This window comes from Gopherus flavomarginatus, chromosome 3 (genome assembly GCF_025201925.1).
Source record: "Gopherus flavomarginatus isolate rGopFla2 chromosome 3, rGopFla2.mat.asm, whole genome shotgun sequence".
In the NCBI taxonomy this organism is placed as follows: domain Eukaryota; kingdom Metazoa; phylum Chordata; order Testudines; family Testudinidae; genus Gopherus; species Gopherus flavomarginatus.
Genome location: NC_066619.1, coordinates 142,883,097 through 142,908,157, shown reverse-complemented (window position 1 = coordinate 142,908,157; position 25,061 = coordinate 142,883,097). Strand labels below are relative to the sequence as shown.

The 25,061-nt window shown below is 46.5% G+C and overlaps 1 protein-coding gene across 1 annotated transcript in view; it reads left to right on the top strand.

Annotated features, from left to right (window-relative positions):
- MFHAS1 (multifunctional ROCO family signaling regulator 1) overlaps positions 1–23,488 on the top strand; it is a 157,346-nt gene extending 133,858 nt beyond the window's left edge. The window contains exon 4 of the mRNA XM_050948211.1: positions 21,621–23,488. The gene's annotated coding sequence lies outside the window, so the exon portion shown is untranslated. The remainder of the gene's footprint in view (positions 1–21,620) is intronic.
- The last annotated feature ends 1,573 nt before the right edge of the window (positions 23,489–25,061 follow it).

Sequence of the window (25,061 nt, the reverse complement as noted above, 5' to 3'; positions counted from 1 at the left end):
AGCTCAGACCTGGAAAGTGCCACAGGTGGCCTATTGTTCTGAGAAAGGGCCTCAGTATATCTGTAGATGTAATGTGTTTGAATCAGACACTGTTTTGGGTGGACTACAGGAGCAAGAGCACAGAATTCGTCATCGTCATGCCTAGTGAGGCTGACCACATGCAAGACTCCGATGGAGAGGGTGGCCTATGCTGGAAGGAATCAATTTTGCGTGGTTACCAACCAAAAGAGGTACCAATATGGTCCCTTGGAGTGTCCTGTCACAGAGCCAAATTTCTGTTTTACCCCAAAGCAACCCACTGTAATAGAAAATCAAGCTATTTCCCCTATCCCCACTTTTGAGAACATTACCATTATTCAGTCTAACCCTGATTATCAGAATTTAACTATTCAAAGCACACCCACTTTTCTGGCCTATATTCCACCACTAGGGTTACAGCTAAAATCATTAATGGCTCTTAAGGAGACTCACCTCATTCAAATTACTAATGATATGGACAAAGCCCAATAAGTTATTGCACAATTAATGAATGAAGGTAATGAACCTGCAACAATTCCCAGGGAAAATTTTGGATTAAAAGAATGGGTAATTATCCAAGGAATTGGAATTAATTTCCTTATTTTGGGTTACCTGCAGTATAAACTCAACAAACCCAAGTCAAAAAGGAAGCAGAGGCAGAGGCCTAGACAGACACCTAGACAAACGCATAGACAAGCACCACCTGGGGATGAACATGACTATGTATACATGGTGCCCATTCCAGATACATACCAAAATTTACCCAAGTATGAAACTTAAAAGGGCCCCGCAGATATTAAATCCTAGTTAGGGGATGGGGGTTTCTTGGTGCAAACCACCCCGTGAAAGGGGAGCGTGTAGCCTTGACGATTAATCTGTTGATATATATAAAATGTCTTTTTGATAAATTTAAATATGTAATAGGTTTATAGATTTGCAATAGCTGAAATGCAAGATACCTACAGGTCAAACATCCTGCATGATGCTATGGCAACCTTTGGGACCCTTACTCAGAAAAGTAATAATAAGACAAAATACCTATGCAGATGTCTGGAGACCTTTAACTGAACCAATAACAGTAAAGGGTGGAAAAAGGGATTTTTGCCCACAAATCTAACAAGTACACCACCAATGCATACATAACTGTCATTCATATGCACACACGTTAGCCTATGAGGCAGGTGTACCCTAACATTTCCGTGGGGGAAAGATGAAATTTGGGCATTGGAGGAAGGATTTCCAAATAATGCTCTATAAAAGTTGAAACAAATCACTAATAGATAGGTGATACACCCATCTATCTGTTCCTGTCTACTCTTCATCGCCTCCACCCCCATCTACCTATAGATGCTACCCATCTGCGAAGGATATTAACTATTAATAGGCCGTAGTATTATTTCTTTTCAAAACTGTAAGTAAAAAGGAATCTAATTTCCCTTCCGCTTCATTCTTACCCTCTAAAGCATCTAGTATATGTAGGGTTAAAACCAAAACACATACAATAGCTTCCTCTATCAGAGGTGTGAAAAACACCCAAAGTGCTGCTGCACTACACAGAGTGGGCTTATAACAGTGTATTATCATAAATATCTCTCTTAAAGAACTGTGATAGTTTGTAACTTTGTAATCTTGAGCTGTTTTTAACATTTACTTATTGTTTCATTGATTTTAATGAAAAGGTCTTTATGACTATATCTGTCTCAGTGTAAGCTCTTGTCATATACCCCGAAGTTCCTTTTATAAACTCTGTGAAGCTTGATTCAGGACGAACTTTATCTTCTGATGAAATATATTGGTGAGCCAAACCCACACTAATTAATATCCAATAATTATTATTAATATTACTAATTAATTAAAATTAATCAAATAAAATTAAATTAAGTAGATAAATTACACCAACCCTACTAACCCACCCCAAATCAGGCTACAGCAGGCAGGCTCAGCAAGGCAGGATCCAAGTGTGGAGGGGCTTAGTGTGAGGGGATCCATGTCTGGGTTCAGAGTGTTCGGTGTGGGGCAATCTACTAGGAGTCCTGGTCCAGCTTGGCCAGCTCCCTGCCCCACCTAGGGAAGGCACATACCCCACCTCATGCTTCGGAGGGGTTTCACTCTGTTGGCATCACTCCTTCTGGTGCTGCCATAAACTTCCCCGGCCTGGCAGGATGTGGCAGAGCACAGACAGTGATGTGTCTGATGCAGACCCGAGTGCTACTCACACATTGGTGACATCGCAGCCTCACAGTGAAGAGGGAGAGGAGAGCTGCACTCCCCATGACAGGCATGGGGAAGACAAGCCCACCTCCTCACCCCTTGCTCTGGGATGGTCTGGAAAAGAAGCAGTGAACCCACCTCTGCTGGCCAGCCAGTCCCAGGAGTGGCGCTTGCAGGTCGGTGTGCATGCCCACATTGTGCCCAGAACCCAGCCAGAGCCGCCAATGGTTCCTCCACACTCTACCTGTGGCTGGCACTGGCACGTGCCTGATGGAGCTGCTCCACATGGAGGTTCTCAGCCCCTTCCCTAGCACTAGTGTGGGAAGGAGCATTAAGTAGCAGCTGCGCGTGACTTCCTGAGAAGTGTCTCTATTTGCTGCAGGGCACGTCCCACACTCACACCACAATTCTCACCAACAGCCCAGCTAGCCTGGGTCTCAGCAGTGTGACAAAAGCAGTCGCCCTTCCCCCAGTGACAGCCCATCGGCACACACTGTCTCAGGCTGTAGCGATGCCATCTCCTGACACTGTACTAGACTCCCATGCCCTCTAGTGTTCCCCTCTCATCTCTACTCAAGGTATGGCTACACTTGCAGCCATACAGCACTGCGGGAGTGCTCCCACGGCAGGGCTTTGAAGTGTGAGTGTGGTCGCGGCGCCAGCGCTGGGAGAGAGCTCTCCCAGCGCTGCACGTACTCCACCTCCCCGTGGGGAATAGTTGTTTACACTGGTGCTTTGCAGCGCTGTAACTTGCTGTGCTCAGGGGGGTGTTTTTTCACACTCCTGAACGAGAAAGTTGCAGCACTGTAAAGCGCCAGTGTAGCCAAGGCCTCAGGTTCCCAAATCTCAGCCAGTTCATCTCCCCATGGACAACCGTCACTCTCCCCTCTGCCCAGCCATTGCTCCAGACCAGTCACACAGGGAAACACAGTGACCCAAAAAAAGGGACAGTAAAACTGTCCCAAAAGAAACTCTGGGGGCTTTCTCTCCCCCTCCGGCCAGCCAGGATGTTCCCCCTTTCATCCCTCCCCACTTGGCAAAGGGCAGCCCCTCCACTGCCCAGGATCCCCTCCCTGACAATGCGCTCCACCAGCCTGCACCCAAAGAGTGGGGGAGGATTTTGTCTCAGGCTGTTGCCAGCTCCTCGGAGGCGGCTCCCAGGACCTGTCTGTCCCATGGGGCTGCTCCTCTTGCTGGCCTATGAGTGGAGGATCTTCCCTTGGCAGAGCAGTTCTCACACCTGCAGTGCTGAGGCTCACCCCGACAGAGGGGCTGGGCACCCACATGAAGTGAGCCCAGCTCATCGTTACCATGGAGACCTGTGTCATAAACAGAAGTACTTCATATCTCCTTTGCCTGGAAAGGGTTAAGTTCAGTGAGCCAGGCAGTCACCTGACCAGAGGACCAGTCAGGGGACAGGATACTTTCAAATCTGGAGGGAGGGAAGTTTTTGTGTGTGCTGTTAGTGTTTGGTTGTTGTTCACTCTGGGGGCTCAGAGGGACCAGATGTGCAACCAGGTTTCTCTCCAATCTCTCCGATACAGGCTCTTATAAGTTCAGAATAGTGAGTACTAGGTAGATAAAGTGAGTTAGGCTTATGGTTGTTTTCTTTATTTGCAAATGTGTATTTGGCTGGAAGGAGTTCAAATGTGTATTTTGCTGAAAGGATTCTAATTTGTACTTGTATCCTTAGGCTGGGAGGGTATTCCCAATGTCTATAGCTGAAAGACCCTGTACATATTCCATCTTAAATTTACAAGATAATTTTTACTGTTTTCTTTCTTTAATTAAAAGTTTTTCTTGTTTAAGAACCTGATTTTTTTTTTATTCTGGTGTGAGACCCCAGGGGACGGGGTCTGGATTCACCAGGGAATTGGTGGGGAGAAAGGAGGGAAGGGAGAGAGAGAGAGGCTAATTTCTCTCTGTATTAAGATTACTGTCTCTCTCAGGGAGAATCTAGGAGGAGGAGAGAGAAGGAGGGAGGAAGGTGAATTGTCCTCTCTGTTTAAAGATTCAAGGAGTTTGAATCACAGTGATCTTCCAGGGTAACCCAGGGAGGGGAAGCCTGGGAGAGGCAATGGTGAGGGAAAGGGTTTACTTTCCTTGTGTTAAGTTCCAGAGGGTCTGGGTCTTGGGGGTCCCCGGGCAAGGTTTTGTGGGGACCAGAGTGTACCAGGCACTGGAATTCCTGGTTGGTGGCAGCGCTACAGGTTCTAAGCTGGTAATTGAGTTTAGAGGAATTCATGCTGGTACCCCATCTTTTGGACGCTGAGGTTCAGAGTGGGGGTTTATACCATGACAACCTGTGAGATCATTGCATTGTTACCAATAGGCTTCAGGGGCCTTTCCCTACTGCACCCCTCAGGGCAGGGCTGGGGCCAGTGCCGCAGGAGAGATGGGACTCTAGAGGAGAAGAGATGAATGCCCCAGTTGTATGTGCATGGAATGCTGGGAAGTGCTAAGTGCAGCGAATGGCTCGATGCCCGGTCAACAGTATCTTGTGCCACCCTCACATTCTTTGCCTTTGTTGCTGCACAGTGGGCAGACACCCAGCTGGGATGAGGAGCCTCAAGCAGCACAAGGGGAGCAGCTGCCTCTCCCTGCTCTTCACAGAACTTTTTGGAGTTGATGGCTAGCCTTGGAGATTTCCAAGACTCCTGACCAAGTCAGCTGCTGCCTCCCAGAGCAGCGGGATGTGCTTGCTCACATAACAACATGCCCCAGTTTGTTGTGGGCCATTACACAAGGGAGATCTGGCAACATTTCTTCTAGTCACAATGTTCTCCTTATATGTTATAGGGTCCCTATGTAGAGCAGTGCATAGGGACAGGATACAGCACTTCCAGGGTCTCTGACAAACATGATTTCCAAGTGCAAGCTTGCCAACCTGTGAAACTACATCTACTCCATGTCTCCTTGGGATACTGGAAGAAAATGGGAATGAAGCCATCAGCCCTTCAGAAACTCCAACTAGTAAAGGAGACTGCAACACATCTTTTCAGCACAGGTTTCAGCAATCATCTGACCTATCCTCTGCTTCTACACTGGCTCCCCAAAGAATAGTGAGGCAAATTGAAGATCTGTCACTATCTTCAAGCTGTTCCATGGCGTATCTAAAAGAGTCTAAAGGTGCGGGATGCAGGCTGTAGTTGACAGCTCTGCTCCTCAGGCACCATGCTACTCTTCAGTAGGGTAAAACTGTGCATGAGACAGAGCTTTCTCAGGTGCCAGTCTGAGATGGTGGAATGAACTCCTCCAGGTGATAACAACCATCACAAACCTCCTCACTTTCTGCTCTGAGTACTGGGTGCACTGTGCCCTCCCTGCCTTCTCTAATGCAAACACAGAGCAGCGTGGACTGGTAAAACAAAACCTTTAAAATCATGCCCTACATTGTACACACAATTCTGTTCCTGGGAAGGTGATGAGAGAAAACCCCACACAATAGAGATGTTAATCATTGGCATAATGCACAACTGGAAGTCATTCAGATATTACAGTGATGAGAGCGGATAAGAACCAATATGAGATAGAATAGAACTGCAGACAAACTGTCCTGAATATGACCCTGTTTGCAGGCACTGTCTGCTAGTACTGCCTGGGATATGACTTCCTTTTCAAATATCTCTTTGCTTTGAAGCTTGAAAGAATTGTACAGTATCATTAATGGTCCCTCCTGGGCAGAGCATGCCAACCTTCCTCAGGCAGTCCTCCTGATTTCAGAGAAAATACTCATGAGTAGGATATAACTCAATGGGTGATGTCCTGGCTTCATTGAAGTCAATGGCAATACTCCCCCCAAAAATAAAGGTGTTAGATCCTTTGACCATGTCTAGCACCTTAAGCTGGTTGTGCCAGTCTTGTTCCGAATCTCACTTTTGGAGTGAGGGAATACTCAGCGTGAGCAGCATGGCAGTCAGGTTAGATATCTGTGTGTGAACAGAGCACTATTAAAAAACAGTCTGGAAAACCATGCTAAGCGGAGTGCCCAAGGAAGTGCACATGCCATGTCTAGCTTGCCAATATTCTAAACCAGTGCAGTGAATGGGGCACTGAACAACACTCCATGTGTGCTTTCAAACAAAGGTAGGCAACTAAATCCACATGTAGCCACCTAACTAGTAGGGGTCTAATTGGGTGGTGAGTACATGGGACTTGCATTGAAGGCCAGAGGAGTGGGTTATTCTCAGCAACTCTCATCACTTTGGTTTGGTACCTAACTTAAACATTCAGTTTTGAAGGTGTCAGCCTTAAAGATGAGCCCTGTGTTAATTCAAGAACATAAGAGCGGCCACACTGGGTCAGACCAATGGTTCATCTAGCCCAGTGTCCTGTCTTCCAACAGTGGCCAGTGCCAGACACTTCAAAGGGAATGAACAGAGCAGGGCAATTTATTGAGTGATCCATCCTGTCATCCAGTCCCAGCTTCTACCAGCCAGAAGCTTAGGGACACCCAGAGCATGGGGTCGCATCCCTGACCATCTTCTCTAATAGCCATGGACCTACCCTCCACAAGCTTATTTAATTCTCTTTTGAACTCATTTATAGTTTTGGCTATCACAACTTAACTGTGCGTTGTGTGAAGAAATACTTCCTTGTGTTTGTTTTAAACCTACTGCCTATTAATTTCATTGGGTGACCCCTGGTTCTTGTGTTATGTGAAAAGAGGTAAATAACACTTCCTTATTCACTTTCTCCACACCAGTCAAGATTTTATAGACCTTTATCCCCCTTTAGTCATCTCTTGCCTGAGCTGAACCGTCACAGTCTTCTTAATCTCTCTTCATACAGAAGCTGTTCCATAGCCCTCCTCCAATTCTAGCATGTCTTATTTGAGATGAGGTGACCAGAACTGCACACTGTATTCAAGATAGGGGGGTATCATGGATTTACACAGTGGTTTTATGATATTTTCTGTCTTATTATCGATCCCTTTCCTAACGGCAGCTAACATTTTGTTCGCTTTTTTGACTGCCACTGCACATTGAGTGGATGTTTTCAGAAAGCTCTCCACAGTGACACAAAGATCTCGTTCTTGAGTGGGAACAGCTAATTTAGAGCCCATCATTGTATACGTATAATTGGAATTGTATTTTCCAATGTGCACTACTTTGTATTTATCAACATTGAATTTCATCTGCCATTTTCTTGCCTGTCACCCAGTTTTGTGAGATCCCTTTGGAACTCTTTGCAGTCTGCTTTGGACTTAACTGTCTTGGGTAATTTTGTATTATCTGCAAACTTTTGCACCTCACAGTTCCCCCCTTTTCCCAGATCTTTTATGTATCTCTTGAACAGCAGTGGTCCCAGTACAGACCCCTGGGGTTCTGGGGGACACCACTATTTACCTGTCTCCATTGTGAGAACTGGCCATCTGTTCCTACATTTTGTTTCCTATCTTTTAATCATGGGAAGAACCTTCCCTTTTATCCTACAAGTGCTTACTTTGCTTAAGGGCCTCTGGTGTAGGACCTTGTCAAACGCTTTCTGAAAGTCCAAGTTCACCATATCCACTAGATCACCCTTCTCCACATGTTTTTTTGGCCCCCTCAAAAAATTCTAACAGATTGGTGAGGCATGAATTCCTTTTACAAAAGCCATGTGGACTCTTCTCCAATGTAACGTGTTCATCAGTGTGTCTGATAATTCTGTTCTTTTACTATAGTTTCAACCAATTTGCTAGGTACTGAAGTTAAGTTTCCCAGCCTGTAACTGCCAGCCTCACCTTTAAAGACTTTTTTAAAAATCAGCATGGCATTAACTATCTGCCAGTCATTTGGTACAGCTATAGATTTAACCAATAGGTTACAAACCACAGTTAGTAGTTCTGCAGTTTCACATTTGAGTTCCGTCAGAACTCTTGGGTGATACCATCTGGTCCTGGTGATGTATTACTGTTGAATTTATCATTTTGTTCCAAAACCTCCTCTATCGACACCTCAATCTGGGACAGTTCCTCAGATTTGTCACCTAAAAATAATGGCTCAGGTGTGGGAATCTCCCTCACATCCTCTGCAGTGAAAACTGATGCAAAAAATTAATTTAGCTTCTCCACAATGGCTTTGTCTTCCTTGCGTGCTCCTTGAGCGTGCCTCCCACAACCCCTGCCACTGATTATTTGGCAGGCTTCCTGCTGCTAATGCTCTTTAAAAAATGTTGCTGTTAGCTGTTGTGTCTTTTGCTAGTTGCTTGCCAAATTCTTTTTTGGCCAGCCTAATAATGCTTTTAGATTTCACTTGCCAGAGTTTGTCCTTTTCTATTTTCCTCAGTAGGATTTGACTTTCATTTTCAAAGGATGACTTTTTGTCTCTAATGGTCTCTTTTACTCTCTTGTTTAGCCATGGTGGCCTTCTTATTTTATTTTTTTTTTGTCCGCTTTTTTTTATTTGAGGCGTACATACAATTTGAGCCTCTATTATGATGTTTTTAAAAAGTTTCCAGGCACCTTGAGGCATTTCACTTTTGTGACTGTTCTTTTAAATTTCCAAACCACCTCATTTTTTTTGTAATTCCCCCTTTAGAAGGTAAATGCTATTGTGGTGGGTTTCTTTTGTATTCCCCCCCCCCTTATAGGTTATTAAATTTAATTACATTATGGTCACTATTAGCAAGCAGTTCAACTATATTTACTGATTGGACCAGATGCTGTGCATCTTTTAGGACTAAATCAAGAATTGCCTCTTGCCTTGTGGGTTCCAGGACTGGCTGCTCCAAGAAGCAGTCACTAATGGTGTCTAGAAATGTTATCTTTGCATCCCATCCTGGGGTGTCATTCCAGTCAATATGGAGATAGTTGAAATCCCCCATTATTATTGCGTTTTCTGTTTTTGTAGCTTTTCTTATCTCCCTGAGCATTTCACAATCACCAGCACCCTCCTGGGAGGTGGTCAATAGTATATTCCAACTGCTGTACTCTTATTGTTCAAGCATATATCCATAGAGATTCTATGGCACTGTTTGATTCATTTAAGATTTTTATTGGATTTTACACAGTTCTGTCTTTCAGGTATAGTGCTACTCCCCTACCAACATGACCTACTTTGTAATTTCTGTGTATTTTGTAACCTGGTATTACTGTGTCCCATTGATTATCATCATCCCACCAAGTTTCTGTGATGCATATTGTTAAGCTGTCTAGAGTGACTAGACATGAGTACCAACCTCAGGAAAGACTGCTACAAACCAGGGCACAACCCCCAAACTGTGTGTTCTCTACTTAGATTGCGCCAACCAAGTATCAAATCCTCAAGCACTGTAACAGGCTTAACATGGAGTCACAGATAGACCTTTTTTGATCATTAATGCTTCTTTCCTGTTTGGGGAGTTACATAGTTAGAGAGGTTTTCAATACAAATACTCAATATAACTTTATACCATGGGCTACAGACGTTATAAGTGAGATCAATATATGCAGCATCCTACAAGCATTTCATCAAGTCTAAACACTAAACACATTCTTACAAACTCAACATCTGTTTTGACAATGCCAACACACAGGTGGGCCAGACTGATTTCCAGTCCTGCATTGTCAGTGTTCAGTGAGGTCTAGCAGTCTTGGCATGAGCTGGCACCTGGTGTGCCAGCGTCACACCTGTTATATCAGTATCCTCATTTAATACCAGGCATGCAAATTCACCCATCTTGGTCTTTAGACTTGTTGCATTTGTATACAATCACTTATAAAATTTGTGAGTATTTAGTTGTCTTCTGTCATGTGATGTAATTGAATGGGACTCTTTGGTTTCACTGTTTCTCTTCAGTTCCTACCTGTGCTTTATCAACTTCTAGTCTCTCCTCTTTACTAGGATATAAAGTATCCCCTTTAATAAATCTTCCCCTAAGGCATGTGTCTGTCCAAGGCATGTGGTCCTCTGCATGTGTTGGCTTTTAGTTTAAAAAATCCTCTACAACCTTTGTAATTGTACATGCCAGCAATAGAATTCTGTTTTGGTAGAGCCGATTCTTTCTGTATAAGCTCCTCCTGTCCCAAAAGGTCCTCCAGTTCCTAATCAACCTAAACCCCTCCTCCCTCCACCATTATTTCATCCACGCAGTGAGACCCTGCAGTTCTGCCTGTCTAACTCTGTGCGTGAAAGCTGCTCTCTCCAGAAGCCAATATTACACACTTATGAAAATAAGCATTTAAAAAGTAGTGTATTTATAGAACACTAACCTGGTGACAGAGATGAGCAATAATCACTCAGATTAACAAACCCCTAACAGAACCTGAACAGGACACTATAAAAACAATCTGGAGTGAGCTAGGAAATCTCAGCAAATGCCTCAGATTGGCTGTGCTAAAATAACCGCAGCTTTCCCACAAAGTCCCTCACAACCATCCACAGACTTCTTGCTGCCAGAGCCATGGCAGTGACACCAGGTGCTGGCTGTGACACTTCAGAAATACAGAAGGCTAAAAATCAATAATAACTATGAAACAGTGTGAAGCTTTTATAAAGTGCTCCACTTAGCAACTGACCCCAGACAGCTGCCATTTTGGTTTCTGGGAAGCATAAAAGGGAGTTACTGTGGCAGCTGGACTTCAGTTTGTTTGTTGTCCAGCTTTGTTGTCCAGCTGCATGGTTTCAAGGCCAAGGGACAGCTCTTCCTTCTTGTCATGGCATTGGAGTTTGTCTCTTTCCTGGTGGGCTAGTGCGAAAGGCCCCTGTGGCTGGATTAGGATGTTGGTTGGAGATTGGGCGAGGGGCTGTCAGAGTATTATAATCCATATCTGGCTGGTGCCTCTCCTGTCAGAAACTCTTCTCATGCTGCAACATACCTCACTATGGAATCAGCAAAGTCATGATATGCACCAGTGCAGCATGTCTCCCCTACAGGTACCATTGGTATAGCTAGGCCTTGTGATATCATAACTGCACTGGTTCTCCAGTCCTTCAAGTTAATCCTCCAAGAGAAAACAGGAGAAGAGAAACCTGACTGTTATAAAGATACCTTTTTTTTTTTTTTTTAAAGATCTGCTCTAGTTCAAAAGGAATTATTTGCAGGCAGGTCTCTGGCCTGTGCTACGTGGGGGTCAGAGTAGATGATCACAGTGGTCCCTTCTCGTCTTGGAATCTGTACATCAGAAGGAAGTGTGTGGTGTGTGAGTGAGAGAGAGAGAGAGAGAGAGAACAAATGGTTCACTCTGTGTTCAGTTCTTAGCAGGGCTGTGTGACCCTGACGGGAATCCATTTTTGAAAGGGTTCATAAACTATCTGTACTTTGAGTCACATAGGCTGGCATTTGCTTCAGCAGGCAGACTTCAGAAAGGCCTCTCCAAATGACCCTGTCCTCCAACAAACGCTGGGGTCCTCACTCACATTCCTATGATGAATATCCTCAGGAGCCACAGGGCAGCTGTGGGAGAGAGGTTTGTCGGCTCCCCAGCTCTGTGAATGACCTGATTTCATGGTCACCAGCTGGCCCAAGTGTTGGCTGAGCTCACCAAGGTTCTGGTCCTCATCGGCATGTCACACACACATTTGGCCCAGCTTTAGTTTGGGAATCCTCAAACCATTGCTCTGACTTGTAGCTTCCCCACTGTGTTTCACAGGCTGTTCTAAATTATGCAGGGAGGGGAGTGGGGAAGCCTAGTGTGTCCAGAGAAGTTGTTGTCTTGGATAATGGGAGGCAATATGGAAGCCAAACTGAATACTCTTCCAAAAAGGCACAGTACTTTGTACCCAACAATTGCTGTTTGTTTGAGTCTATACATGGGAGTGAGCCCTCTGTTCTCACAGGCTCTAATCCAGAGAGTATCTGGATGGGGCTATTTAATACTTATCTTATCTGACAGGATCAGATTTACTCTTTACCCCTTTCCAGAGACACCTCGAAAAGTACATGACATCTTCAGCAAAGGAGGCCCCTAGAATCTAAACTGCAAGGTAGTAGCCCAGAAATGCAAATCTGGGGCTACTGGGCATGGGGCCTCATCCAGGTTGAGATCCAAGGAGTTTTTAATGGGTGCAGTCATTTCATAACATTTGGTCAGGGCTGGGTTTCATAGGAATCTCCAGTAGCTGAAAGTTAGCTCAGTCCATTGGGATAAGTAGTCAGTTCCCGAAAGTTAAGAAAAATGCATATCATTAATTTTGCCAGCTGCCTGTGGACAGTGGGATCTGAGCACATAACAGGAGCCAGCACCATAAATGCCTCGCCAGAGGCATAAAATACAATAATGTCATTGGCCATGTTCTTATCTTTATATAAGACATTCCTATTTGGGTGCAACACCTCAATGGCCCTGCTCCTGGAGCTGCTGATGGGCCTATGGCAAATACTGGGGCAGAGGCAGGTGTTCATTTTCCAGCTGATACAATTAGTTGTAATGGGCAGGATGGGCAACGGGCGTGTTTACCCGCAATTGAGACTGCGAGCTCGGCTTGGACCCATTACGTAATAAAGCATGTGAACGGGTTCAAAGAGGTGAACCAACGGAGGTCACCAATTCTGGAGGGTGCATGGCATCCCAGGCGAAGGTGATGTCATGTAGTGACATTGCATCGTGGTGCATGATGGGACAGCTCAGCACAGGGAGCAGGGGCAAGGGAATAAATGTGTCCCCAGCAGCCCTGTATGTGCGTTTGCCGTGTGGAGCTGTGTAGGGGCTCAGCCCTCCTGCTCCCACTAGCCCTCTCTATGGACAGCAGGGGACAGTGCTGCTCGACTGCCCCGGATCCTGCAGGGGGGAAGAGAGGCATGGTTCTCTTTTCCCCTGGAGGGAGGCAGGGCTGGAAGCAGCAGGCTCCCCCCTTCCCTGCTCTGCCTAGAGGAGGAGGAGGGACAGTTCTCCCTGCAGGGAGGAGGAGGCTGGTGTGAGACTGCCCATGGGACAATTCCTCTCTGCCATCTGGTGCTTCCCCATTCTGGTGGGACAGGCCTGGAGCCCCACAGACTCCCAGCCTGGCACCAGCACCCCCGGTGGTCCCACTGAGTGCTCATTAGAGCAGCCCATGAGGAGGCAGGAAGGACCAAGATCCCCCCAAACCCAGGGGAGTTAGTGGAGTGGAGGGGAGCCCTTGGGGAACTGCACTCCCCAGTGATGAAATTACAGGTGGATGAGTGCTCTGAGCATGGAGGCCTGTTTCGCTCTGTGAGAGCCCTTTTGTCTCCACACAATCGATGAGCTGGGCTTTGCTGTGGAGCGTCTGCTTCATGCTGTATCTCAACCAGCCCTTCCCCATCACCTGCACTGTCTGAGCTGTGGCTGGGCCTGCCACTCCTCGCCGGTGCCAGTCCTGAGCCATCCCAATCACAAGTCAGGCCCGCCAATCCCAGGGGTTTTAGCAATACCAACTGTAGGGTGTGTCTCCTGGCTGCCTGGTGCTGCAGCCTGCAGGGGTCTTGGTGTCAAGCTTTTCTTCACAATCACAGGGGCTAGAACCCTTTTTTGGAAGCTGAAATCTGGAATTCTTATGTGTAATCCCATGGCTCCAGTAGCTGGGCCTTTAAGAAAAACACCAACTATTGCAAGACTTACAATAAGAGCAGGAGAGTTGGCAACAGTGAAGTGCTTAGTTTACAGTCTGCCTCTTACAGCTAGGGGTCTGTCTGAGTGGCAGTGGGAGCATGACTACCATTTTCGGGTAGTGGCTGCCTGTAAGCCCAGCTGTCTGTTCATCCAGCCTAGGGGAGTCAATATATCTGTGAATTCTTTTTTCTCCTGAAGCAGTTCCAGGTAGGGTGTATTGCAATTGTCCCGCATTGAAGCTAGCTCAGTTATTCTTGTACTGCTAATACAACGGTATTTGCTCTTGTTCCTGCAGTGAAGGTATATTATCGTGGGTACCTGATCCCTTTGTCAGTAGCTCGGCTTTGCTATCAATGTTCTACTTTGGCTAGGCAGGTGCAGTAACGAAATGAATCCCTCATTTGCCAGTTTTGACACTACCTTAACGATCATGTAGGCTGAAAATGCCCTAGAATGGATTAATCATAGGGCAGGCTGAGTAGAGTTATTTCTGGGATATGCCCTCTTCTTCAGTGTGGTCATCACATGCGGGCAGTCACCAAACTCAGCGTTGCTAGAAGTCTTCCTGTGTATAGTAAAGCAGCGTGGCCTCCCTCCAGCACAGAGGGGTTCAGCTCACCCTACTCCCTCGCAGGAAGTGCAGTGCAGGGAAGGCAGTATAAGGGCAAGGCCCTGCCACTCAGTTGGGGCTGGACCAGAGAAGGCGGCAAACTTCCATTCCAGGAAGCTGAGCCCACAACCAGCAGCAGGGAGGAAAGGTGACCTGCTGCCCCAGGAGCCGGACAACCCCAGAGAGAAACAAGCGGAAGGGTTGCCTGACTGTGAGGCTGAGAGCCAGGTCCCAGCAGGGATGAAGCAGCACCTGCCAGAGCTGGTGGGAAGTAGCCCAGGAAAACAAGACTTGGGTCCGGTGGTGCTGCCAGGATGCAAGGCAGCAATCACACTAGGGTGAACACCCGTCCCTAATTAGGCAGATCAGTCCCAGAATGTACATTTCAAGTCCCAGTCCCAGGCTGAATCACTCTGGGACAAAATTTGTCCCGGATTCCCTGTAGCACTGATCCATGCCTGCCTGAGGCTCAAGGGCAGCACCAGCCTCTTCTGGGGGGAAGGGAGGGGGCGGTAGGCTGAGGAGGCCTTAGCCTCCCCCTTGCCACAAGGCCCTGCCTCCTGCTCCTCTTTGCCACCCCCTCAAGGCCCTGCCCAGGGCAGATGGAGGGTCCAGGGCTTCCCACAATGTTCCGGCTCCCTGGGCAGCTCTTACCACTGCCCAACTCCCACTTCTGGTCTGGCCAGGGGGCAGGACCTCATGGGGAGAGAAGGAGCAAGAATGGGGCCAAGAGGGGGTGGGGGTCTTGCATGTGTCTTATTTTTGCATTTTGAAAAGATGGTTCTCTTAGACTGCATGTTTTACCATTCACCCTGTGGCAGGGGCACACACCACTTCTAGGGCCCTGGGATGAGACCTGGTGGAGCAGGGTGGATCCAGGTCCATTTACCTCCAGCCCCCTACGCAGATCTGGGTGTGCTCTAACCTTTAGGCCAGTGGCTGGAAATGCTACCTGTTTGTTTGTTCAGCTCTCATCTTAGGAAACCTGAGCCATCAACTCTTATTGGATGCTCCAGCTAGGAGGCTGGAGCCCATGAAGGTTTAAGTTCTCAGCCCTCGTCCTAGGAGGCCAACAATATAGACTGCCCGTTAACGTGCTGAACCTGCACGCGGTAGCTTCAACTATCATTTGTGGGCTGCCAACCTCTTCATCTGGCGGGTGTCCCAAACCGCCATGCCGCCACAGGGGACACCCTGGCCCAGAGACACAGCAAGCTTACATTGTGTTAATCTTCTCTCTTGTTAGACTGAGCATCTTCCACATGGATTCTAGGCAGCTTTAATGCCTACTGGGGGTTTGCTCACCCTAAACCATGGTCATTCTTTTTCTTCCCCCAGGAGGTGCCATCACTGATTTTTATCCCAGATGTCACTAGTTTCCAAGAGGTTTGCTGTGAGGCATTGTTTTGGTCCAGAAAAGGCAAGGTGGTTTGCTTTTGATGTCAGTGGGAAGAGGGGTTGGCGTCAGGCATTTATCTGTAACATTGGCACCCTATACTGCAAAGTATGGCTGTGACCATGGTCACTGGAGGGGCCACACTGAGAATGCTCAATCAAGGCAAACTGAAAAGAACAGGGTAGACGCTTTCCAAAACTGATGGTTTAGTCCAATAATTAGAGCCACCAAGTCAGTAAGAAAACAGCTTCTGCAATACCTTACTGGTTACCACGAAGCTAAAATACAGTTCCCCTTAAGCAATGCATCCTTTGGCTCCCAACCAGACAACCAAGTCTAATATGGTGAGGATTACATAAAATCTTATTCACTAATATAAAGTTCTACCAATCCCAAGAGATTGGGTGCTTTACCCACCACCAGGTCAATGTATATTTCAGATCTTACCCAAATACACACTTAAGGCCAAGTCTTATGAACTAAACTAGGATTTATTAAAAAAGAAAAGAGTTACTATGGTTAAAAGATCATTATACATACAGAAATGAATAAAATTCTTAGGTCAGTTTTGTAGTAGAAATGGTGAGCTGCTGATTTGCAAAAGCAGCAAAGAGTCCTGTAAAACTTGTGCAAGTTTCTTCATGAGGTTGATGGATTTCCACGCCATACGGCTAAATGCTGCTTTTACAGATCCAGACTAACACAGCTACACTGATACTTGATTTGCAGAAGTCCTTCCAGAATCAATTCTTCCAGTTATAGTTCAATAGGCCAGTGGTTGTCAACCTTTCCAGACTACTGTACCCTGTTCAGAAATCTGATTTCTCTTGCGTACCTCAAGGTTCACCTCACTTAAATACTACTTGCCTACAAAATCAGGCATAAAAGTACAAAAGTGTCCCAGCACACTGTGACTGAAAAATTGCTTACTTTTACCATATAATTATAAAATAAGTCAATTGGAATATAAATATTGTACTTACATTTCAGTGTATGGTATATAGAGCAGTATAAATAACTCATCTGTATGAAATTTTCATTTGTTCTGACTTCACTATTGCTTTTTAATCTAGCCTATTGTAAAAGTAGGCAAATATCTAGATGAATTGATGTACCCCCTGGAAGACCTGTATACGCCCAGAGTACATGTAGCCCTGGTTGAGAATCACTGCAAGTGCTCAAACTCTTCCATGAGAATTAGCGGGATAATCCACGTGGACCTGGAGATCTCAGTCTTGCGACTTAAACTGCCACAACAAAGTTCAGGCAGATCTGAGATGGTAAGGACCAAGCTCTAGAGTGTGTTTAGAGTTCTCTAGAAGGCTATGATAGCCTCTTGGCAGCAGACAGCACAGCAGGCATCTCTTGGATGAAGAATAAGTAATACACATTGTTGCTTTGAAGTAAATCTCTGTTTCCTAGGCACACATCGGTAACTAGCTGCATTCATTAGCATAAGGTAATTAACCATTCAAGCAGTTCATAAACAGTTTACCACAAACTTCAAAGAGATATATAGACAATGATATTATTACACCCAAGTTTCATCTAACGTTAACATTCCTTTTGGATCTCTGAATCAATAGAATATAGTGACAGACATTACAGATAGGAACTGAAGTTTAGCATCTACAAGCTAATTGGATCACATTGTTAATCTTCTAACAAGATATAGGTGAACACAGACAAATACAATTGGTACCTATTCTTAATGATCTAACAATGCAGGTTTATTTAACATGGCTTTGATAACTATCCACAAGGAATGGCCCTAATTATCATTTCAATAGTTTTCCATGTTCTTAAAGGTTGATTTTTGGGTCATTTAGCCTGCTGGTTGCTTAACTGTTGCTGGTTCAGTGTCACAATGGCTCACCTGCCATGAATGTGCCTTAGCCATGAGAATGATTCCTGGCTCAGTAGGAGCTCCTGGACATCAGCTCACTCTTACTTAGGAGTCTAAGGCCATGTCTACATGTACAGCGTTGCAGTGGCACAGCTGTACCGATGCAGCTGCACTGCTGCAGCGCGTCTGGTGAAGATGCTCTATGCTGACAGGATAAAAGAACACCTCCATGAGCAGTAGACGCTGTGTCAGCAGGAGAAGATCTCCTGCCGACATAGTGCTGTGCACACCAGCACTTATGTCAGTGTAATTTTTGTCGCTCGGGGGCTGGAATATTCACACCCCTGAGTGATATAAATTTTGCTGACATAGGCAGTAGCATAGACATAGACAAATAAACCCAGATTTAGGCTAACTTTAGACACCCAAGTGTGGAAATGGCAATGGGAAGCATTTGTAGGTATGTGTGGCTGGTGACAGGTTCATGGGTGGAAATGGAGCAATGCTTCTTGCATTCTCTGGCTTTCTGGGCAGGGCTAGCAGACTCTTACTAAAGCACAACCATGTTTTCCTAAGAAAAGGGATTAGAATAGTCTCACTTCCTTCTGTCCAGCCCTTTCTCCCTGCCCTTTCTCCCTCCCTGTCTTCATACTCCTCAGCCAAATTGCTTTCATTTTCTCTGAGCACCTTGCATCAGAAAGGAATGATAAATGTGTTGACTGGAGAAAACTCACTTGACATTATGGACCTGATCCAAAGGCCATGGAAACGAATGAAAAGTCTGGTTTAGAATTCCATAGGCTTGGATCAGGCTCTACAAGAGGGAATATATGGGACAAACTGATAGCAGTTGTCTCTGGGATGGGATAACTCCAATGGAAACCTGCCATTTTACTTACTCATTACATTAAATCTATGTAGTAGAAATAGGCATGTGTCCTTAGCATGGACCATTAATACAGGGAAATCCAATGGCCTGTGTTATGCAGGAGGTCAGACCAGATGATCATAGTGGTCCCTTCTGGCCTTAAAAATCTTGGTCATTACAAGCTCTCTGCTGCTCATGGAAGATCACCAGGCCTGCTCTGGGGTCATCCTTCAGGCCCATCTTAGCTAAGGTAAGGGACTGCAATAAGCAACCTAGCTTTGGACCTGGTGGGTACCCTACTGGAGCAGACCTTGGCCCAGGGATGCCCACCAGCCCTCACATAGCTCCATCAGCTGCTGTGCTGATGGCACTGGGGGAATATCTGGTACCCCATCCCCCTAGCTCTGCTTTCATTTCCAGGACACTGAGGAGAGTCACTGACTCTCACAGCTACTGCTTGCAAGCCCTGCAGCACAGATAGGCAGCAGCCATTGTCTCTTTGTAGAAAAGGGTGTTAATTTACACTTTTTTCTTCCTTCTGGAATGAGGTGTGGACACCCCCCTCCCGTCAAAACTGGTTTGGTTGGAGCTTTGGGTGGCTGCTTATTTTATCTTAACCAGTTTGCCCCCCACTGTTTCTTATTCCTCTAAGTGAATAGTTGGCCTGATTCTGCTCTCCCATGCACTGTGAGACCAATAGACTTGTGTAACGCTGACAGACCCCAGTCGTCATTGGGCAGGATCAAACCGGGGACTCTCTGGAGATTAGTGCATGAGCGTCTACAGCATGAGCTAAAATCCAACTGGATGGTAGCTAAGGCTGTAGAGCAGATTCATTTTCTCTCCCTCTCTAAGTGGTCTTGGTGCCACTAGATGGGACAGAGCGCCACACCCAGAAGGTGTGTGGGTTACACTTGCACCCAGAGGGCTGGGCCCAGAACCCTTCATTCCAAACTGCTCACTGGGGCCAAATCCAGCCTGTGGGGGAGTCACTGCAAATCCAGTGTCCTCAGGCAGAGCTGCACCCACTTACATCAGGGCTCACTTTGGCCAGCATCCATTGCTAGGGGAAGGTTCCTCCTTCTAGTACCAGAGGCTGCTCTTTGTTTTACGGATGATGAGCAATCGGTTCACCTCCTGGTTCTGAGCTCCAGCTATTGTTTCCCTTATTGCACAATAGTGTCTAGTATGATTTCCTGTTCACCTTCCACAAGCCACTGCAGATACTTTTGGCAGGACAGTTGTTTGAGAAAGTTATAGATGGAAACAGCCCCCCACATCCTACACACCCACCAGCTGTTTAGCCTGAGCCTTGTAGCCTAAAAATAAACCATGACTCTCGGGGAGCTAGAGCGTAATTAAGAGCTGGAGTCTGTTGCGATTGTTTCCATTCCCAAAGCTTTTCTGGCTGAAATGTGCTTGGCAGGGTTTTCATGTATTTGTTTTGCAAAGGAGTAGAGCAGCCACTTCTTCCATGACAACCACAACAACCAAGGCTGGGCTGCAGCCATTCAAGGCTGCCGTGGTGAGTGCCAGGGGAGCAGGTGGCTGGGCTCCTTGGCACTCTCCTGGGCTGTCTCATTTGAACAGGGGATGCCAATATCTTCAGGAGCTGAAGGACATGTTGGGTTTGGGGTTGACACATCCGTCAAGTGGCTACAAGAAGGAGGACAGGGCACACACTCGCCGCTACCTTGCAAAGTCAATTCCTGCCTGCAGAGGTAAGGCAGCTAGGGCTTGTTTAAGCTGGTTTGAGTTGACACTAAGGAATGGTAAATTTCTGGGGAAGCTTCCTGCAGTGAGAGTTGAGGCTGTGGAATAGTCTCCCAAAGGCAGGAAGGGAAGCCCCATTGCTTGGGACATTTTGAAATGAGACTGAAGAAAGCCAGGGAAAATGCATTGTGGGTGCTGATCCTATTGGCCTTTGGAGGATATGAGGTCTCTTCAGCTGTGCTTTCTGCTTCAGGCTGAGGGTAAAATGTGCAGGAATTTTACATTTTAAGGCTCATAGTGCTTACCTGAGCTGAGAGACCTCAGTGCATCGGACCTATGTGGAAACAACTGGCTAGCGCAAAAGTAGACAGAGACATTCAGCCACGTCCAGCCCAAGAGCAATCAGGCTGTGTCATGGCACCTCTGTAAAACCCAAACTTGGCTGGGGATCATATGAAATGGGGAGAAATAAAAATGGCTATCTTCCCCATGAACGCAGCGAGGCCTTCACAGTCCCCACGCAGGACAGGACTTTCATGTGCTTCTTTGCAATACGTTTCCAGCCTACGAAAATATTGAGTTGCGAAATCATGAGAAATGAATGAGAGAAAAAAGGCAGCACAGAGTTTAGTGAAAGTTTTTTCACTCCTCTCCAGTTAGTCTGTATCATAATAAGGAACATGCATGCCTATCGTATATTCAGATACCTAGCCTGCAAACACAAAGACAACGGGACTGTTCATGGGTTTATTTGGATCAGGGCTTTCAGGAAAAAAATAAGTACATATCCAAATATGTTGAGGGCAAAAGTTAAGCAAGATTTAAAGAGTGATTGGACACTTATCTGGCTGACAAGAATACACAGCATCCTAATAGTAAAAACAGTCTTAGCCAATCTCTATCTACTAGAACCCTGGATGAGACCCTAACAGAAGTTCTTGCATCTTCCTCTGAACCATCTGGTCAGAGACAGGACAGTGAGCTGGCTGTACCTTGGGTCTGATCCAGTATGGCAGTTCCTATGTCCAAAGTGTTACAGTAGAACCTCAGAGTTATGAACACCAGAGTTACGAACTGACCAGTCAACTGCACACCTCATTTGGAACTGGAAGTACGCAATCAGGCAGTAGCAGAAACAAAAAAAGCAAACAGAATAAAGTACTGCGGTTAACATAAACTACTAAAAAAGGGGAAAGCAGCATTTTTCTTCTGCACAGTAAAATTTGTAAAACAGAGCTCTGTTAAGTCAATGTTCTGTTGTAAACTTTTGAAAGAACAACCATAATGTTTTGTTCAGAGTTACAAACATTTCAGAGTTATGAACAACCTCCAGCCCAAGGTGTTCACAACTCTGAGATTCTACTGTAGTATGCTTTTATTGGTCCTCTGCTAAGAGAAATCCTAATTGATACTTGATACATTCAAACATTAGCAGACATTTGCTGCACAGAATGTAAATCCAGGTTATGTTTCTCCCTTTTACAGATATTTGTATTGGCACCCTGATGTCACACAGAGGAAAGCTGGTGGAACTCCTACCAGAAGCAGAAGACAGATTCTTGCTGTAAACCCAAAGTCTTTGAATCATCCCCAGCCCTCAATCAATTCCTATTAGTATTATTCCTTTTTCTTAACGTTTGTGACAGAACCGTATTGCCACAAAATGATGCTGAATCTATGAAGAGCTGCAGCTTCAGCGCAGTTACCAGATCTGATACCTGCCATTCCCCCTATTGTAACCCACTGGCTCTGTGTGGGTGGGGCTGAGACAGGACAACTTGTCCACGTAGACCAGTGGTTTTCAACCTTCTTTTCTGGCAACCCAGTTGAAGAAAATTGTTGATGCCTGTGACCCAGCAGAGTGTGGGAGAAGGTGTGTCTGACCTTTCCAGAGCTCAGACACTGTCTCCTGTCTCACAGACAAAATCTCCCAGACATTGCACTCAGGCTCAGGCACGCTCTGCCAGCCAAACCTGTTCTTACAGGGACAGATCCCATCAACCATAAAAACATTCAAAATGCCAAATGCAAATATTAGCAGAGAGCAGCCTCATTCTCCAAGGTGGGGCTGGTTCTGGGCCTTGCTAATAATGAGCTACAGAAACGTAGGGCTGTGAGTCAGCATTTTGAGCCCTGCCCCGCACAAGGGTTAAATGTTGGATGGTTGGCGACCCCACACGAGATGACTTTGGTGGGTCTCAGTTCCAGCTCCCACATCCCAACTCACCACCGTGCTCTGCACTGGATGGTCAGCTCTTTATTGTAATAATACTGTGAGCAACCCCTCTCTCCCTGGGGGTTTGTACAAGTGCCAAGAGCAACGGGCCCCAGAGTCAGCTAGGGCATCTAGCAAGAGCTCCTGCCGCCAGGTCCAACACTGCCTCGCTCGCTGTACGTTTGTGAGTGTGGGCCAGGGTTGTCACTGTCACACTCCCACATACAGTGCAGCCTGGGAGCTTCACCTAACACAGGGATGACCAAAACCATGGGCTAATCTTCTTTTCATTTCCTGGGTTTTTACCTCGAGCTCCTGACATAGGAGTTTGCCCCATGCATGTTGAGCAGCTAGGGCTGGTGATGCTGCAGAGACAAACTGTTGCCAGTTCTCCTGATTTTTGCACCGTGACAGGATTTGGGCAGGGTCTGGAGCTGGAGCCAATCTGGAGATGATGTGAGAAGCGCCAGCTCGTATGAGCCCTCTGATTGGCTGCCCACCTCCTGGGACAGAATAACCAATCAGAGCAGCCTGACAGTATTTTCTCAAGGGGGAGGGAAAGCCCAGCAGGTGACTCAAGGCCCCAACCCCTCTCCTCCTGTGAGCAACAGGGACAGGGTCGTTCTTCTCCTCCTGTGTCCCCTTTGCAGCTCTCACCTGGACAGGGACACCAGGGGAATGACAACCCCCTGGAGCAGCCCCCGCCCCAGCCTGGAAGGGGGAGAGGGGATCCCACTGTAATCCCCCAGGCCTAGGAGAGAGGAGGAGAAGAACCCCAGAAGGAGGCAAGGTGAGGCTGGTTGGAGACAAGCAGATGTGGGGTGAGAACCCCTGCAGCAGAGCCAGAAGCCCCTCGGCCAGCTAATTGGGAGAGTGGGCAACAGTCCCCATGCGCTGAGAAGGGGTAGGGAGAGTGCAGCAAATCAAAGGACAGCTCAAAAAAACACAAGAGATGTTGTTTTAAAAATAACTTTAGGGGCAGTCTTGTGATTTCTGATTTCTTTAGGTTGGCAGTTCTGCTGGAGGACGCTGTGAACAGCAGGAATCATAGAATCATAGACTATCAGGGTTGGAAGGGACCTCAGGAGGTCATCTAGTCCAACCCCTGCTCAAAGCAGGACCAATTCCCAACTAAATCATCCCAGCCAGGGCTTTGTCAAGCCTGACCTTAAAAACCTCTAAGGAAGGAGATTCCACTACCTCCCTAGGTAACCCATTCCAGTGCTTCACCATCCTCCTAGTGAAAAAGTTTTTCCTAATATCCAACCTAAACCTCCCCCACTGCTGGAGTACTGAACCAGCAGTATTTTCCCTCTAAATAAAACTGAAGCAGGCTGTTTAGAGCAGTGTTTCCCAAGCAGTGGGTCTTGACCTACCAGTGGGTTGCAAGAAGGGACTAGGTGGGCTGTGCATGCCCAGAGGCCACTCCTCGCTCCTCTCTTCCCCAGAGAGTGATGTGGGGAGTGGAATTTGGGCAGCAACAGCATGGAGGAAATGGTCTGACCCAGGCAATAGAGTCAGTAGATACAGCCTGATAGGGATCGTGGTCCAACCATGACGTGAGTGGGGTTGGCTGGGGCAACAGAAAGGGCAGGGCTTCTCGAGTGAAACCAAGGGAGTTTTGGGGAGCCGAGCAGAGGGGTTGTGGGCCAGGCTGCGGAGGGGATTTTGTATTTTCCTTTTTTTCTTTTGTGTTTGAATGAAACTTTAAAAAATAGTAAACAGCAGCTATACCTACATACAGGTGAGTCCCCAAAAAGACCAAATGCAGCTGGTAGGTTGCCTTAGTACCAGGTTTGGGAAGCACTGGCGTAGAGGAATCTGTGAGCAGTGAGCAGGTACTGTGATTCTGTCAGTCTCTGCATCTCTCCAGCTGTATGAGCTGCTCCAGGCTGCGAACCCAGAATTCAACAGCCTTCAGTTCTTGCCCCTATTGGCGTTGTTACCTGAGGTTCCCCTTGAACCCAAAGCTCTGGTAACCCTTGTTACCTGGAATTCCACTGACACCAAAGCATATGGTAACTTTTCTCTTTGTAAGTCGGTATCAGGACAGACCAGGGAGATGCAGGACCTCTGTCTGCTATACTGCTGGCACAAACAAATCAAAACCTAATGCTTTTACTTAAAGCCAGTGTCATAGTATAATTCCCAACTCTGGACCTTAGTGTCCAGGATATGGGTACTAGCCTAAGTCCTCTAAGCCTAATTACCAGCTTAGATTCTGTAGCACTGCCACCAATCAGGAATTCCAGGGCCTGATAACTTCTAGTCCCCCCAAAACCTTCCCTGGGGACCCCCAAGACCCAGATTCCTTGAGTCTCACAACAAAGGGGAATGAACCATTTCCCTTCCCCCTCCTTTCTTCCTCCCAGCTCTTTCCCGCCCTGGGTACACTAGGAGACCACCGTGATTAAATTCCTTGAATCACCACACCGAGAGGAATGTTACCTTCCCCCTCCCTTCTTCCCCCGGAGAGAAATACAAAGATAAACGCAGAGAGCAGGTTTTTTTTCCCTCCTCCCTTTCCTTTCTCCCACCAATTCCCTAGTGAGTGCAGACTCTCTTCCCTGAAGTCTTACAAAAGATAATCAAAAAATCAATTAGATTCTAACAAAAAAAAGGAAAACTTTAATAAAGAAGGAAAAACATAAAATTGTCTCTGTAATCAAGATGAAATATTACAGGGTCTTTCTAGCTTATAGACAATAGAA